Source organism: Ursus americanus, chromosome 9 (assembly GCF_024610735.1).
Source record: "Ursus americanus isolate L20-20 chromosome 9, mUrsAme1.1.p, whole genome shotgun sequence".
Taxonomy (NCBI): domain Eukaryota; kingdom Metazoa; phylum Chordata; class Mammalia; order Carnivora; family Ursidae; genus Ursus; species Ursus americanus.
Genome location: NC_142135.1, coordinates 48,762,528 through 48,778,012, shown reverse-complemented (window position 1 = coordinate 48,778,012; position 15,485 = coordinate 48,762,528). Strand labels below are relative to the sequence as shown.

The window sequence follows — 15,485 nt, the reverse complement described above, 5'->3', positions numbered from 1 at the left end:
TGAGCTGCATCTTACACAGGGAACTCCATGAAGCATAATCCAAAGGGAAGAGCAAGGGACTTACTTTAAACTGTGGTTTACTGAATTTCAAAACAATATTGTGAAAGTCAACCAGACTATAAGTGTCATGGATTCAGCTAAAAGAAGAAATTGCTGCTTGCTAATATGATCGAAGGGTAGTATGAGAATGCGATTATAGTTGAATTTGGGTCTTTAAAAAATGGGTATACTTTGAAATAAAAAAATAAGGAGTAAAGCTTAAGACAAGGAAAGAGATACAAAGAAATAACCTGTTTTGACTGCAGACTCCCAAGCCAGACCATTTTGTTCAGTTATTACACGGACACATTTGTGATGTCTGGTCCACACTTCATTTCACCTCCCAAATTCCCAAATGTCAATCAAGCAATTCCCTAAAGTTCACCTCTCAGTGAATTCTGCCACTTAGGAAGGGGCATGCTATCCCCCACACAGCGTAACTGCTAAATCTAAAATTCACCAAACTTGTTTCATTAGAGGATCGTGTTACCTATCACTTCTCCAAACCTCACTGGATCCATCGCTACAACACTTTTTTTTTTTTTAATGAAATGAAACAAAATTTAAAATCTTGTTTTAGTTGCTTTCTTCCCTTTAGCAGGAAATTTCTTTCTATACTTTAGATTCTTTCCTAACTACACAGAAACTAACTCCTTTTGCTATATTCTCTTTCTGGGCAACCCCTCAATCATTTTCATTTTTTCAGTTCACGTAAGTTAGGGAACCTTCTGTTGCATTTATTCTACGTTCTTCTGCCAAGATGTTCCTCTTAAGTGTGCAGGATTTCCTCACCGTAAAATTACATGTGTGTGGATAAAATTTGTTTGGACTGCTGTGTATTACAAATATCTAAAAGCCAAAAACTAATTACAGCTTTACAATAGCTCATTTAGAGAACCACAAAAAACGCTTTTTTTGCTTTAGTAATGTCATCATAGACCCAGTTTGATCATAAGGTGTCTTTAAAATGGTGCAGCATAACTCATGCCCTTGATTTTACCAACATGTTTATATCTGACTAATTTTCAACATCATAATGCAAATACTGTAGAAAATACCATAAATTATAAATACCAAAGAAAGAAATTTTGTTTAAAATTACTATGTAGACATGTAATATATAGCAATGGAATCATAAAATTTCAAAGACTGGTTGGAAAATTTGACTCTTTTCACTAAGAAGATGGGCTCTTTTATTAGCCAGTTTTATTTTTCCATACCACAGGGAAGTTTATAAATATCCTTTTATATCCATATATTTTACCTCAAATATTTTGACAGTTTCTTGTGACGGCGTTGGGGGATATTTTTCTCTTTTCGTAAATGAGCATCACATTTGAGAAGAGTAGATTTACTTGTTTTAGAAAATTATGTGAGCTGTTATAGTTACAATGCTAGTCAGCATCAATAAGTTTATATTCTAATGACTATTCCTTTTTAATATTCTAATGGTTACCATTGTTTGCAAATACTCTAATAAGTTCAATCTTTCCTTATCATGTGCATTCTTCTTTTTTAAAAAATTCCCATTTAAAGAAGTGATCCATGAAATCTCCTGATTTTAAGTTGGTCTTATATTGCTACTTGCAGGTTGCACTCAAGCTGACTATTGGTATCATTATAAACTCAAAGAATATGCTGCTTTTTTGAAGAGATGCAGAGATAGGCAGTAGAAAATAAAAGAATACATGAATAGCAATGAAGTTCACAGGAACTTACACTGTCCCTCTCTAGGAATTCAGCAGGAACAAAGAAATGAACATTTAAAACAAAACACATAAAAACCTTATTCATATCTCATCATTATTTTAAATTTGTGGGGAAAAAATCTTAAATTTTTCTAGTAGTCATAATATTCAATCTTTTTTATTTCTGTCAATCATCTAACTTACTACAGTTTCCATTTATTATTAACTTTTGATTGTCTTTGGTAATAGAGAATCAATGTAAAACACAAAGAAAATAAATTGATAAAGTTCAAATATCCATTTTTACTCACCTTTCTTATTTCATGTTTGACTTCAAAAATGCTTTAAGCAGCAATTCTACTGAATTTAAAAAAATTTCTTCCCCTAAATTTTCTGCAATTTGCAGACGACTTCTTTATTGAATAAACAAGTATTAGTGTTACAATTGCGGTTCCTGTGTTTTACACCATGAATCTAGTTAAAAATTCTAAAAGACACAGGATCCCTGTTCTCTTCTTAGTATCAGATAACAGATTTGTATATTTACAAACAGTACTAGTTGCTTTAATAATACCTATCTTCCTCTCTTTGTTAACAAAACCCTGATTTCCTTAAAGTGCTAGTTAAACATAGTCACTTTTCTGGCTTCCCCTACCTTTTTGTCTTTTGACCTTCTCTCCTTCCTCCTGAGCAGAAGGCAGCTGTGATGCCTGGAGATGGAGCAGCCGTCTTGGTACCAGGATTTAAAAAAGCCGCAGCCACAGAAAGATCCTTAGAGACTGTTGGGTCTTGAGGACTTCTTTAGACAATGTCCCAGCCCTGGAAATTGTGGGATGTTGAAGCAGGACAGTATGAGACAGAGTTGGCAGCAATTAAGTCTGCAAATCATTCTTTGCTGCTATTTACTGAATCCCAACTTCAAAAAAAACCTTTTTGATACAGATTCTGAAAGTTTCCTTAAAATATTTAAGTGTTCTTAGATAACATCTCTTTTCATTTGAAACAAACATTTACTAAGACCCTTACATGTTCATTTTGGTTGCTGAATACACAGGCAAAGACATTTAAAGAAAATCTTTAAAGTTTGCTTCCATGTTAAAATTGTAAAGTATGAGGTTGAGAGACATATCAGATTATGCCATCTGCAAACTGGGGCAAGCTAAGTTCATTTTCTGGTTAGAAAGCCTTACTTTGGGTACATTTAGTAATGCCTTTCTTTTTCTAATTGGATAATGTCGATCCGTTGAAATAAAATTTAATTTTTCTGAGATGTGTTTGAAGTTATTTTCACTTGCCTGCCCCCACCACTCTCCAAGAAAGGCAGTACAGGGCTTGTTATTCATGCCAGCTTTGGTACTGTTTCAATTATCTCATGGTTCAGGGAGTTGTTGGGTTTTAAATGGATACTCCCGCTATGGGAAATGGCTGCTGTTTTTCACCATATTTTCTCTTATCATCCACAGATAATTAGTTCTGCCTGACAAAGCACATCACAAGGGACAACTCCATAGCTTTCATAAGCATCTCAGCAGTATCTTCCTTATGGCTAATTCTTCCTGAACCTGTTTAAAACTGCTTCATTATAATTATTATTCCTCATTACTTGTCCACACTATAAATGCAGGCAGTATTAACAATATATGTAGCAGATATCTGCATGTTATCTCTTTAATGCTCCTAGATATTTGCGTAGCAGGAAACTGGGGCATTAAAAAAACAAGCTTATTCCTCTGACCCTCAGCATCCGTACTCATATACCACCACTGGAGCCCTGAATAGATTATTAATGCATCTTAAATTCCTAAATACGTTATGTCCTCCCACTCTTTACATAAACTGAGTTAACACGAAGGATAACAAATAGTCTCTCTTCTTTATGGTAATATCATACATGAAAGTCTGCTAATTCTAAGATACTATCAAATAGAAGATACAACACCTTTTTAGTAAAAGCTTCTCAAGAATAGGAAAAAAGAAACCCTCTATGTTAAGTATATACATCTGTTGTGAAGTATAAGCCAATTAAAATATATTAACTTGTGGGAACGCCTGCGTGGCTTAGTCGGTTAAGCATCTGACTCTTGATTTCAGTTCAGGTCATGATCTCAGGGTCCTGGGATGGAAACCCCATGGGCTAGGCACTCAGCACATAGTCTGAGTTTCTCTCCCTTTCCCCCACCCCTCGATGCTTGCTCTCTCTCTCGCTCTCTCAAAATAAATAAATAAATCTTTTAAAAACATATACTAACATGACAATGTCCTGCTTATAATCAAAGAAATATGGTAAGAATATCTTTATATGAAGTTGGCATTATTTGAGGAACAAAATTTTGAAAAAAATTGAAAAATGATTATTGACATATCCATTCTTAAACTCTCTCACAGCCCTTTTTTCATTTCCCCCATCTCTTCCTTTTGCCTGTAATTCTAGACTGCTGGAACTTGAGTCCCTGTGGTATTCTGAGGTATTTACTTTGGAGACCACATCCATTCAAAGAGCTTCAAAAATCTGTGCCAATCTATCTATGCCAATTACTCCTAAGACTCTGAAGAGACGACTGAGAAATTTAGATTATTAAAAGCACAATTTTTAGGGCGCCTGGGTGGCTCAGTCTGTTGAGTGTTTGACTCCTGATTTCGGCTCAGGTCATGATCGGGGTCATGGGGTCATGGGATCAAGCACCGTGGGACTCCGCGCTCAACGGTAGAATCTGCTTGAGATTCTCTCTCTCTCTCTTCCCATTGCTCCTCTCCCCTGCCATTTGCGCTCTAAATAATAAAATAAAATCTTTAAAAAGCATACTTTTCTTTTCATCTACTAAGTAATTCCATTTGTATACTTGCTGTCACATCTAGTAAAATATGTCCTCAAAATAACGCATACGTTTTTCCAACACCAGCTTATTCTCCTAACTTTTTTTTATGTTAAACAATGATACCTCTGTTTTCTAAGAAATTGGTGGCAATGAATTACCTTTCTCTTTGATTCTCAATCTTCCAAAATCTGGTTGCAAAGTCACTTCAAATGTCCCCTAACACCTCTTTAATGCCATTGTCATCACGCTTCTTGGTTCACAAACTTAAGAGTTTCTCTAGGTGAAATATGAAACTGTTCCCATACACAGAGGGCAAGGAGAGACAGAAGAAAGGGTCAAGCCAGACTGGTATGTGGTGGGCATAGTACGCAGGGGAACGCACATAAGAGGCTTGTCTCCGGCGGCTGCAAACTGAGTAGATCTCTGCAGCTGCCCGCTAGAATCTTAAGTTTATAAAGAAGCCCTAACAGCATTCAGTCATGTGTACAGTCCAGGTGGTCTCAAGTAACGCAGTACTTTCTCAAGCCTGCATTCTTAAAAAGGCTCCTAGTAAGGGAAGGGAGGGCACAATGTACATTCCAAAGACAGGGGAGGGATAAGGAGCCTCCCACCTCGCTCAAGGATCAACCAGCAGTCAAGTCCTCTCCGTGACCTCTCCTACCAACACTCCGGAGGGTTCTTTCTCAAGCACGGGAGATAGCAACAAACCCCTCTGCAGCTATGGTGTTCAGATTACACAGTTCTCATCAATGAGGTATTTTTAGAATCTTTCTAATTCTTTTCTTTTGTATCGTCTGATGCAATACAAAGTCACTTTCCTCCCTTGAAAAAGTCATGACCGTTTGCCTCTCTTGACCACTCCTGCCTTCTGGAAATTCTCCTGGTTTCCATTCGTTCTCACAGCTCCCTTGGCAGTCTTCTTAAATGTTGGTGCTCCTTGCGAGCTTGTTAAGAGCATGAGTAACACTGCCTGAATGTTGAATTCTGGCTCTGAAGAGTGGTGTGTAACCATGGGCAAATCACATCACCTCTCTGTACATCACTTTCCTCATCTGTAAAACGAGGATACTAATAATATCTATGCCATATGGTTGTTGTAACTTTAGCTGATTTTATCCATATTTATTAGCTCGAGTTTAGATCATTCTTCTGAGCTCCAGATAAGTATTTCCAATTATACAATGGACATTTTCACTTGGATCTTTCACAAAGGCATTTTCCCATCTCTCTCCTCCCCCCCCACCCCCGCCCTTACTTGCCTTCTATACTTCCTCCTACCTTTGAAAACTCCAAATTATCCTATAAGGTTTAGCTTGGCTATAATCATAATGAGGGATAAGATTGTGTACGGAGAGAGAAGAGCAGTGAGATGTAAAGGGCTTCAGGTGAATAGGAGACGCAGATTCCTAATGTGGAAAATGGGAGAGAGAGAGAGACAGAGAGAGACAGAGAGAGAGAATGAGCAGCATACGTAGGATTTGTAAAAGGCCATACAGCTGGGATTGGACCCCTTTTACCTAGAGGCACAGAGCATAACTGCTCCTCTGTCTTCGAGCATGGAGCACAGTGTGGACCGCATTGCATGTCTGAAATAAAACTTACTTCCGTGGCTGAAAGTGGTGTCCAAAGCGACCTCTGTGCTCTGGTGCTGAAATATATACCATGAAGACAGAGCTTGGGTTAAAGAAGGAAGATAGTTCGTTACTTAGCCGCAGCTAATGCCTCCAACACTATAAGCCGGCCCAGGGTTAAAGGCTGAGGGGTTTTACAGGAAAATACAGGATCTGGGCGGTTTCGATAGGAATCTGATACATGTTAGTCATGTCTTCAAGGTGCTCTCAGCACTAGCCCGGATGCCGGCCATCGGAGTCTTGTTACCAAGTATACACTGAGGTCAGCGAGAGGTCAGTATCGATACTGAGTTTGGGGAACAAAGAATTCCACAGAAAAACAAATGAAGGAGAGGGAAGCTTTAGGAATGAAGAGAAAAATTTGTTCAGTTTAAAGTCACACTTTGCTGACGCACTAATGTGTACATTTTAATTTCCATCCATCCTTACATTTCTATAGTGATTTCAAAAGAAATGCACAGATGAACAAAAAAAAATAAATGAATAAATAAATGATGGTATACATGCCTCTGAAATTTTTTGCTCCCTGGCATTTTAGAGGGCCACAAATTAGTAGCATCTGTAAAAGTGATCTAGTCTTGGGTAATTATTACCAGAAATAAACGTTTCATAATATTGTTGAATTGCTATTTGGGACAGGCACCTTGAATTGTTAAAAGGATAATGATAAGTAATCTCATTCAATAGGCACATGGATTTGGATTCATGTGGGAATGCTTTTAAGCTCAACATCCTGGCAGATTCTTTAGAATGCAGTTCTGTTAAAAATCAGAGCTATTTTGGGGCACCTGGGTGGCTTAGTTGGTTAACCATCTGCCTTTGGCTCAGGTCATGCTCCCAGGATCGACTCTGTGTTGGGCTCCCCGCTCAGTGGGGAATCTGCTTCTCCCTCTGCCCTTCACACTACTTGTGCTGTCTCTCATTTGCTCTCTCTCTCTGTCTCTCAAATAAATAAAGTCTTAAAGCAAAAAAAAAAAAAAAAAAAAAAAAAAGAAAGAAACAAAAAAAACCCAAAAACCTTTTAAAAAAATCGGGGCTGTTTTTTGTTTGGGCTGCTTACTGAAATAATTGTCCTTAAAATGTTCTGGCCCTTGTTACTCATTTTTTTTTTTTTTTCCCTGCCTCCTGGCAGGATTCTAGGTCTTCATAGAATGCATAGCCAAATCACTCATTTTTTGTTTGTTTGTTTGTTTGTTTTTTCCCCAAAGCAAAACAGTTGTACCTATCTATTGGGACATACCCTTCATCACTGTTTGAAGAAGTGGTCTGGTTCTCCACCTGTGTGAAAGATACATACCAGGCCCTGACTTTTCATAGAGAATATCATTTCTACTCTCTGAACACCTGGTATTTAAAGCATATGAATATCTATTCCACAACACCCTCTATTAGCACTTCAGGCACTTGTCAGAGAATTCAACCATCATCAGACTCTGATCCAGTACTTGGGAAAGCCTTGCTTGAAAATCTGATATTTAAGAATGTGTAGGGGGACACAGGAACTCCAGGTTCTCAGAAACCTAACCCTTCATGGTTAGAACATAGAAAGAAATAGATCCCTACAGGAATGTTTCACTTTAATGTTAGATCCTTAATATTGATAGAAAATGAACATAAAGTATTTATTTGAAAATTATTCTGTTTTTATTACAGAAGCATCATTACAAAGATATAAAGAAATAAACTGCTTTGAGATCTCAGCATGAGAATAAAGTTAATTCTGCCTGGTGAACCTGTGTATTTCCCTGATCAGTCAATGCGAACAAAGGTTCAGAGGGAAATTTAATACCTTGTTAAGGAAACTTACTCATGCCATGTGCCTGGTACATTGATTTCTCTCCAACTTTTAAAGAATTTTTTTGTTATTAAAAAAAAATCTCTCTTAAAATGATGTTTTTTAAAAAATGTAAATGAATGGAATAGAATCAATAAACAAAGGTTTAGTTCATATTTTTGTCTGATTTTTAAATATCGAGAATCTTCACATGTGATATACGTTGATTCCACTTCTTCAGTTAAATTTGAGACTAGAATAAAGAAACCGAATTCTGAAATTTCTAAATGTCTTTTACGACCCATATTGTCCGTGTCTCCTGGAAAAGTGAACTGAAGCACAGATATCTTTGAGTACATTTTCAGAGTCACATTAACAAAGTTTCAGCTATGAGATAATGTCATCAATTCTTACTTGTTATGCATCCCTAACCTTGCTTGAATAGTTTAAAAAGCAATTCTACCTATTGATGGGTAATTTGCAAATATTCATATATTTTAGGATACCAAAGTAACATTTCTCTAACACAATAAATTTATTTCATAATAGTAAATGAATGTTTTTATAATCATTATTTAAATTGTACACAGTTTACAGGTTGTGAATCAGTAAATTGTAATTTTAATAGTCTATTTACCTATCTAATCTGTTTATCCACTTGAGTGTTACACTTGTCAATTCACTGTCATAACCACCCGATTTTTTTTTTTGATGATAAGAAAAATACTTCATAAATAACATTTAAGTCAACATAAAATTATGATGTATTATGTTTCAGGATTCTAATAATCATCTTATGCTAAGCAGAAAAGATTCTAGTTTTATCGGTAACTATACTCAATTACAGAAACATTTCATTAGGCAGTAGAGCTTTTCTCACTAGGTTGCTGGAAGAAAATTAGGAGATGCGTTACTTTTTGACAAAATTTTATCTGCAAAATCTCTCCTCCCCCCCAAAAAAGTAGTATATTCTTGAATCAGAGATTTAAGTTTTAATTTGCTAGCCTGGTTTTCTCTTTGTTAACTTTCATTTGGTGTACTATAATATTTTGATAATAGTCTTTAAAATTAATTGTGCCTCCATAAATGTTTGAAGAATGTTGATTTCTTCTTATAAGCCTTAAAACATGTTTTATCTTCTGCTGGACAAATGACAAAAAAAATTACAGACTAACTTTAATTGTAAGAAAAACAAGTATCAAGTTTAAAGATTAAATTTTGTCTGGAATTTACATACCTGTTTTATCTCCTGGGTTTTGAACACAGTTGATTTAGGGACCACTAATAAAATATTCTGTTTAACTTTTTGAAAAACAAATCAGTTACTCATTCTCTTTGAAAACAAGCAAAAAATGATGTATATCAAATTTTAATGAAACTTTTTATAGTTACGTGACAATAGAGAAAAGTCCTTCATTTGATTTTATGTAATTTGTAAAGATAAATGTGTCTGAGACTGGCACCCATGCAAGGATATGTGAGTGCCTATAATAAGCGGTGTGCTGCTTTTCTCTGATGTGAGGCCGAGCTGGAATGTTTGTGTATTTATAAGTTTGTAGTTTGAAATATTCATATTTTGCCCAGTGGCCTACCAGTAGATCATTATACTTTTATTTGGAAAGTCTGTGTTTGATCTTTGCTCTTGTTTTCTCTGGAGCTTTAAATGAATAAAATAACAAATAATTTACTACCCTCAAGCCAAACAGCCAAGAGCTGTGATCTTTTTAGAACTTAATAAGTTTGACCCCTCTCTACATTGAGGAAGGAGACATGCATGGGGGGAAAAACGGAATCTGGGGAACACAGTCATATACAAATCACATACATAATTGTCTATTTCCTAAAATCTTTTTTTTAACCAAATGTCTATTCACACATTTGCTAGTACAAAGGATGTCCATGAATCAAATAAAAGTAAAGGTCAAGGAATTAATGTATTTATATGTCTCAACCCTGCCCCACATAAATGCTCTGAATATGTATAGGAGGATAGAAGAGGTTTGAGTTCCGAGACAGAAATAAAAGAGAGAGTAGAGAATATCAGAGGAAATTAAAAATATAAAAGAGAAAAGTTACACAAAAATAACTTATTTATTTTTCAATGAGACCAAAAAGAGAATCTGGAAAATACAGATTTATGCATACCTCACATGGGATATAACTATTTCTTAGAATAATTTTTAACCAAGTATCTGTTCATATATTTGCTAGTACAAAAGATATGCATGAACAAATATTGATTATTCAAGTGTTCAACTCTGTAGTAGAGGCTTGCAGAGCATGTTGTCACATGATTTGTCAACATAGAGTAATGCCACTGTACTTATCTGGCTTTTGAAAACACTTAATTCCATTTCTAGGAATATTTTATTTTCAAAATGTAAGCTTTGTATTAATGGAAGTCAATAACTTACTAAATTTCATGGAAATTAGAAATGCCTCGTATTGATAGGAGCTTGAGACTTGATAACCAACCCATCTCATGGCTTTATCTCTTGAATGCTATAATCACTAAATAAACAACAAATGAATAGCCCTTACTTCAAAGAAAAAAAAAAATCCAGACAATTAAGTTAATATTGATATTTAAATCCATATCATCTTTAAACCCCAGGTTTTAAGAATTAAAACAAGTAAACAGAGAGAAAAATCGACAGTAGAATTGTAACTATAACTGTACAACACTGTATACAAAGAAGCTGCTTCGTATCTTTGAGTCTAAGATCTTGTGGGTAGACAATAAAATGTCAGTTTCTCTCACACATCTTCAAGATTGTTCTCCTTAGGCAAAATTAATTTTCCAATGATATCATGTTGTCTTCTGTTATCAGTTGGGATCATTAAGATAAATAAATCCCTTAATTTTTAAACACAAACGAAGATAACTCTTTCTGATTCTCTCTTTCTTTTTAAAAACCTGACTTCCTCTGGTACATAGTTTTGTTAACCTCAGCAAGATTGTTTTCTAGAGCTTTCTGGCAACACTTAGCTTCACTAAAGAAGCATATTGTAAAATCTGCAACATTTTTCAAATGCACTTTTTGTCACATGTCTTTTAGGACTCATCTGTATGACCTAAATCTGTCCAGTGTTTGCACTTGTCTTATATTTCTCAAACATTTTTTTAAAAGGAGATTTTCCAGGCCCCGCACCCAATGCTTTTGGTCTTACAATTTCCTTTCCTCCTTCTTCTCTCTGCTTCCTCTCTTCCTTTCTTTCTATTCGTCCTCCTCCCCAACCCTTTGCTCTTCTATATTTTCTTCCCTTTCACCCCCATCCACTCTCATTTTCTCAATTTCTCAGCTCTATGATGAATGTAACTTTGTCATTAGAGTTATTTTTCTGTTGCATGGTCTTTAGCTGTCTCACTAGATATGAAAACCCCTGTTCCATTTTTGTCCTCTGTCCCTGGACAGAGTCTTTCAGAATCTCAGTTTCTGACTATGAGGATTTTATAACAGTACATATGTCAAGCATATGAAACACAATAAGTAATTATTAAATGGCACATATTTTTCTTTGATATATTCCCCACTTTTGTTTTATTTTGCATAAATCCTTTTTCTTTCTTTCTTTCTTTCTTTCTTTCTTTCTTTCTTTCTTTCTTTCTTTTTCTTTCTTTCTTTCTTTCGTTTCCTTCTGGCTTCTTATATGCTTATGTTATATCAATACAGAATAAAGTGTTTTCAAATTAACTTAATATTTTTAACCTTTAGTACCTTTCCAGAGGTTTATTTCTGGCTCTACGATTACCACATTTTCATCTTTAACTCTTCAAATCTAAAAAGATATCTTGGATTTACAGCTTATATTTTATATCCTCCTTGGAATGAATGATTGTCACATCAGTAATCAATGAAAAATAACAAATGGTGCAGAACACTGAATATGTCATGTGCTGCTTTTTCCCCCCTTTCTGTCCCTACATTGTATTTATGAGGAAAGTAATCAGAGCTTTCTTGTGTATACCCTCTTGTCACTTTTGCCAGAGGCCACTTTATCATAAAACTACACTCAATCAATTAAATGCAAAATAAACAAATTCAAAGTAAGAATAATAGTAGACATATTAATTTGTTTAAAATTAATTTTCTTAGCAATATACACATTTTTTAATTTATATGAAAATAAACATGCGTGTACATAAATCATAAATTTTTTGATGTGTTTTACTCACTATATCTGAATTTTTTTGGATTCCATAAAATATATGAAGAGTGAAATAAGTATTAAAAATGAAATTACATGGAAATTGTGATAGTGCTTCCTTATTTTACTCATGCCATATTATATCTTTACTGTTTATTTTTATATCTACTAATCACTCTTTATTCGTACACATTATTTCATGAGTTGTGGTATTTACAGTTACTCCAACTGAAATACTAGAAAAAATAAAGGATACCATCCAAACTTGACAGAGAAGCATAAGTGAAGGATATTCATTGGTAAGGATAGGACATATAATGAAAAAAAATTAAATTAATGAAAACTTAAAATCACTAAATTGTGAAAAAACTATTAAGCAAAACAAGAGAAAATGAGTTAAGGGCATTGGATATAAAAGCGTACATTGAAACCATGACTGTAACACATAATTTCTAAGTATATATTTATATGTAAAACATGCATATGCACATATAATTCATGTATCTTCAATATTTTCTAATGGGAAAAGGTTGAGATTATGTAGAATAGATTTCAAAATAGAGTTTTCCTCAACTATCATTTATTTGTCTTATCTTAAATTTAGTGCACTTTTGAGTTATGAATCCCCCATGACTTATTTCAGAATGGATATCAAAAGGAACAGTTTACAATTGCAACTTTGCTTTATGAAGTTTCTACAGTTAACTGAGAATGTGACCAGGAAGTACATGACCACATCTTGTATACAGGTTTTTGTTAAAGAAAAAAGTAACCTATTAATTTCTCCTTTTGAAGTTTTGTTTCTTCTCCTTGTGTTTTTTGGAATCAAAATAATGCATGAAAATAATGTGTACTACTACTACTTGTGATGAATAATATAGCCAAATCAATCCCCACAAATTTGTTTTAGATCTACTTGTTTATTCAGAATATTATGCATTTGTTAATTAGTATTAGTAGCAGTATTTGAAAGTATTTACTATATTTCATGGGTTTTTGGGGAGATATTTTATTCTAGCTGTAAAACCAGATACGATGTTGGTTCAATCCCACCTGTAATATGTATTAACCATGGGATCTTTGGAAAATTACTTTAATTATCTGACTTAACTTCTAATCTGTAAAATGAGTATTATTATACTCATTTATCATGCATATATCATACAATATCAATGTCCTAGAGCAGTTACGAAAACTAAATGAGAGGCCATGCTTAGTAAATACTAGTTCTCTTAATCTAATTTTGTGTATTCTTGGTTTTCATGGGGTGATGCAACCTAAAAGGTGAGTATGGCACATGGAAATAAAATAGGTGGAATATTTCGAGCACCATACTGTAATTATGTAAGCAAATGGGAAATGTGCAGGGAGGATATTGATGTCTTGCTTTTTCTTCAGCAGAACTGCATTCAACATAAAGGGGAGTCATTTTATTGAATAATAAAAGCCTGACAATCACTGTGATTGGCTGACGGCCATTACTGCAGTGTAATTCTAAACAGCTTGTTTTTCAAAGTTCTTCTTGCATAACTCTACAAAACCCAGGCATTGCCCAGGCTTCTTGAAAGTTTCAGAGCTCATTTTTAAAATGAAGTTTCTCTCAATTGAATACTGCTGTGATACAGGTGATGGAAAATATGCACTGAAACAATGTTTTCTTCTTAATTTATTAGAATCAGATATTTTTTTGACATGGAAGAAAAAAATTTGGAAAATTTAGCAAACTAAGTTTTAAGGGCAGACAAAATTAATTCATGACTCAGATGAAAAAGACCACGTGTGAAGAGAACTTATTAAAAAAAAAAAAAAAGAAGCCCAACATGTTTTGCAGTGAAAAGCACATTTGATCTGTATTATCCAGCTTAAAATCCTATGATTTCCCAATGGAACTCAAAGAGGCTTCTGAAGTTACCAAATCCACCTTGATGCATTCATCTTTTTCAGTAAGTATCTCTAATCAGCAATCCTTACTCTAATGTATGTATAATAAGTGGGTGTAGAGTTGGCAACTCACCAAAATAAATGTTTAATGACATTTTAATGGTTATTTTAAATCTCTTTTATTTAAATTGTGGGTTAATACTTTATTTGGTCAATGAATTCTGACCAGAATGTTTGAGAAATATATTTGCAGTTGAAGCTCTCTATAATGGATGTGTACTTAATTTTCAGAATTGTCCAGGTTAGATCATCTCGGATGGAGGCATTTTATCTTAAATGTCAACATTAGAAACACTGAGATAAAGACCAGGGGCAGCAATCTGTGAACTTCGGAACTGTGTTAATTGTTCATTCTCAAACATAGAGATGCCAATTAATTCCACACAACCCAGATTCAAAGCAGCATGGAGAAATGGTCCTGATGTTAGTATTGCACATAAATGAAGAAAATAGATGTGTTCCAGCGCCCAGAAAGCTGATTCTTCAACAGGCACCAATAGAAGAATCCCAATGCAACCAGCAATTGGCTGATGGAATCTTTGTTCAGGCGAACGGCACCCTAAACCAGCTGCTAGGTGGAGAAAACCCTCTTTCACCCTCACCTTCAGAATCAACGGATCAGCCACCTGGGCTCCCGCAGGCTGCGCCACCGCCTCACTCCTGGTGCACGTCTCCCCCTCTCGACCGCCAAGTGCTCACTCCCTCCCGGAGAGCACTTACACAATGGACTCACTTGTTTCCCTTGAACCTCTCCTTTGACTTCCAGCCCCAGCCCACAACTTGAGCAAGAGTCAGGCAGGAGCTTCTGCCATGGAGAATGGACCCGCGAAGCCTTCCAGACGGGCTTGGAAGCACGCACGCACACGCAGACAAAACAAACAATGCTTGGTCCACGAATGAATAAATTAACGACACCCATGCCCCCACCCACTGCTCTGCAACCCGCAAAAAGAAACCCGGAACGGGGTTTCCTCAATGAGAGATTTTGTTTTGTATTTCAAACTGCAAACATTCTTCTTTGGTGGCGGCAGAAGAGATGCTGTGCGTCCTGATGGCAATAAAGATTGACGGTGGCTTAGCCCGAGACAACGCCCCCAGTATCGCGCTGCGCCAGGTTCCCTGAGAACCGCGAGGGGGAAGCGCAAATCCAGGGGAAGGGAACAGCAGAGGCAAAGGCAGCTTAGGAGGGATGAGAAATGGGAAATCAGGGAGGAAAAAAATGAATGAGTCAAATAGGGCTTTAATAGTGAAACTTCGGGAGAGAAAGGGGTGGGATCTCTCCCCAGGTAACTACCTTGAGATTAAAAAAAAAATAGATGCATGCATAAGGAAGTGGCAAGCAACAACAACTTTGAGGTGAGCAGCAAGTTGTTCACCTCCTCTAAAGCGTTTGATCAGCACGCCCAGAGCTGCCCCAGAACACGCGCTCCCCATCGGAGGCGGCGGG

General features: G+C 35.7%; 1 long non-coding RNA gene across 1 annotated transcript; it reads left to right on the top strand.

Moving 5' to 3' along the window:
• The first annotated feature begins 5,209 nt into the window (after positions 1 to 5,209).
• LOC123797688 (uncharacterized) lies at positions 5,210 to 15,444 on the top strand. Its single transcript, XR_006781026.2, has 3 exons — positions 5,210 to 5,297; positions 13,771 to 14,040; positions 14,270 to 15,444. It is a non-coding gene; the product is annotated as an uncharacterized LOC123797688 (long non-coding RNA).
• Positions 15,445 to 15,485: the final 41 nt, after the last annotated feature.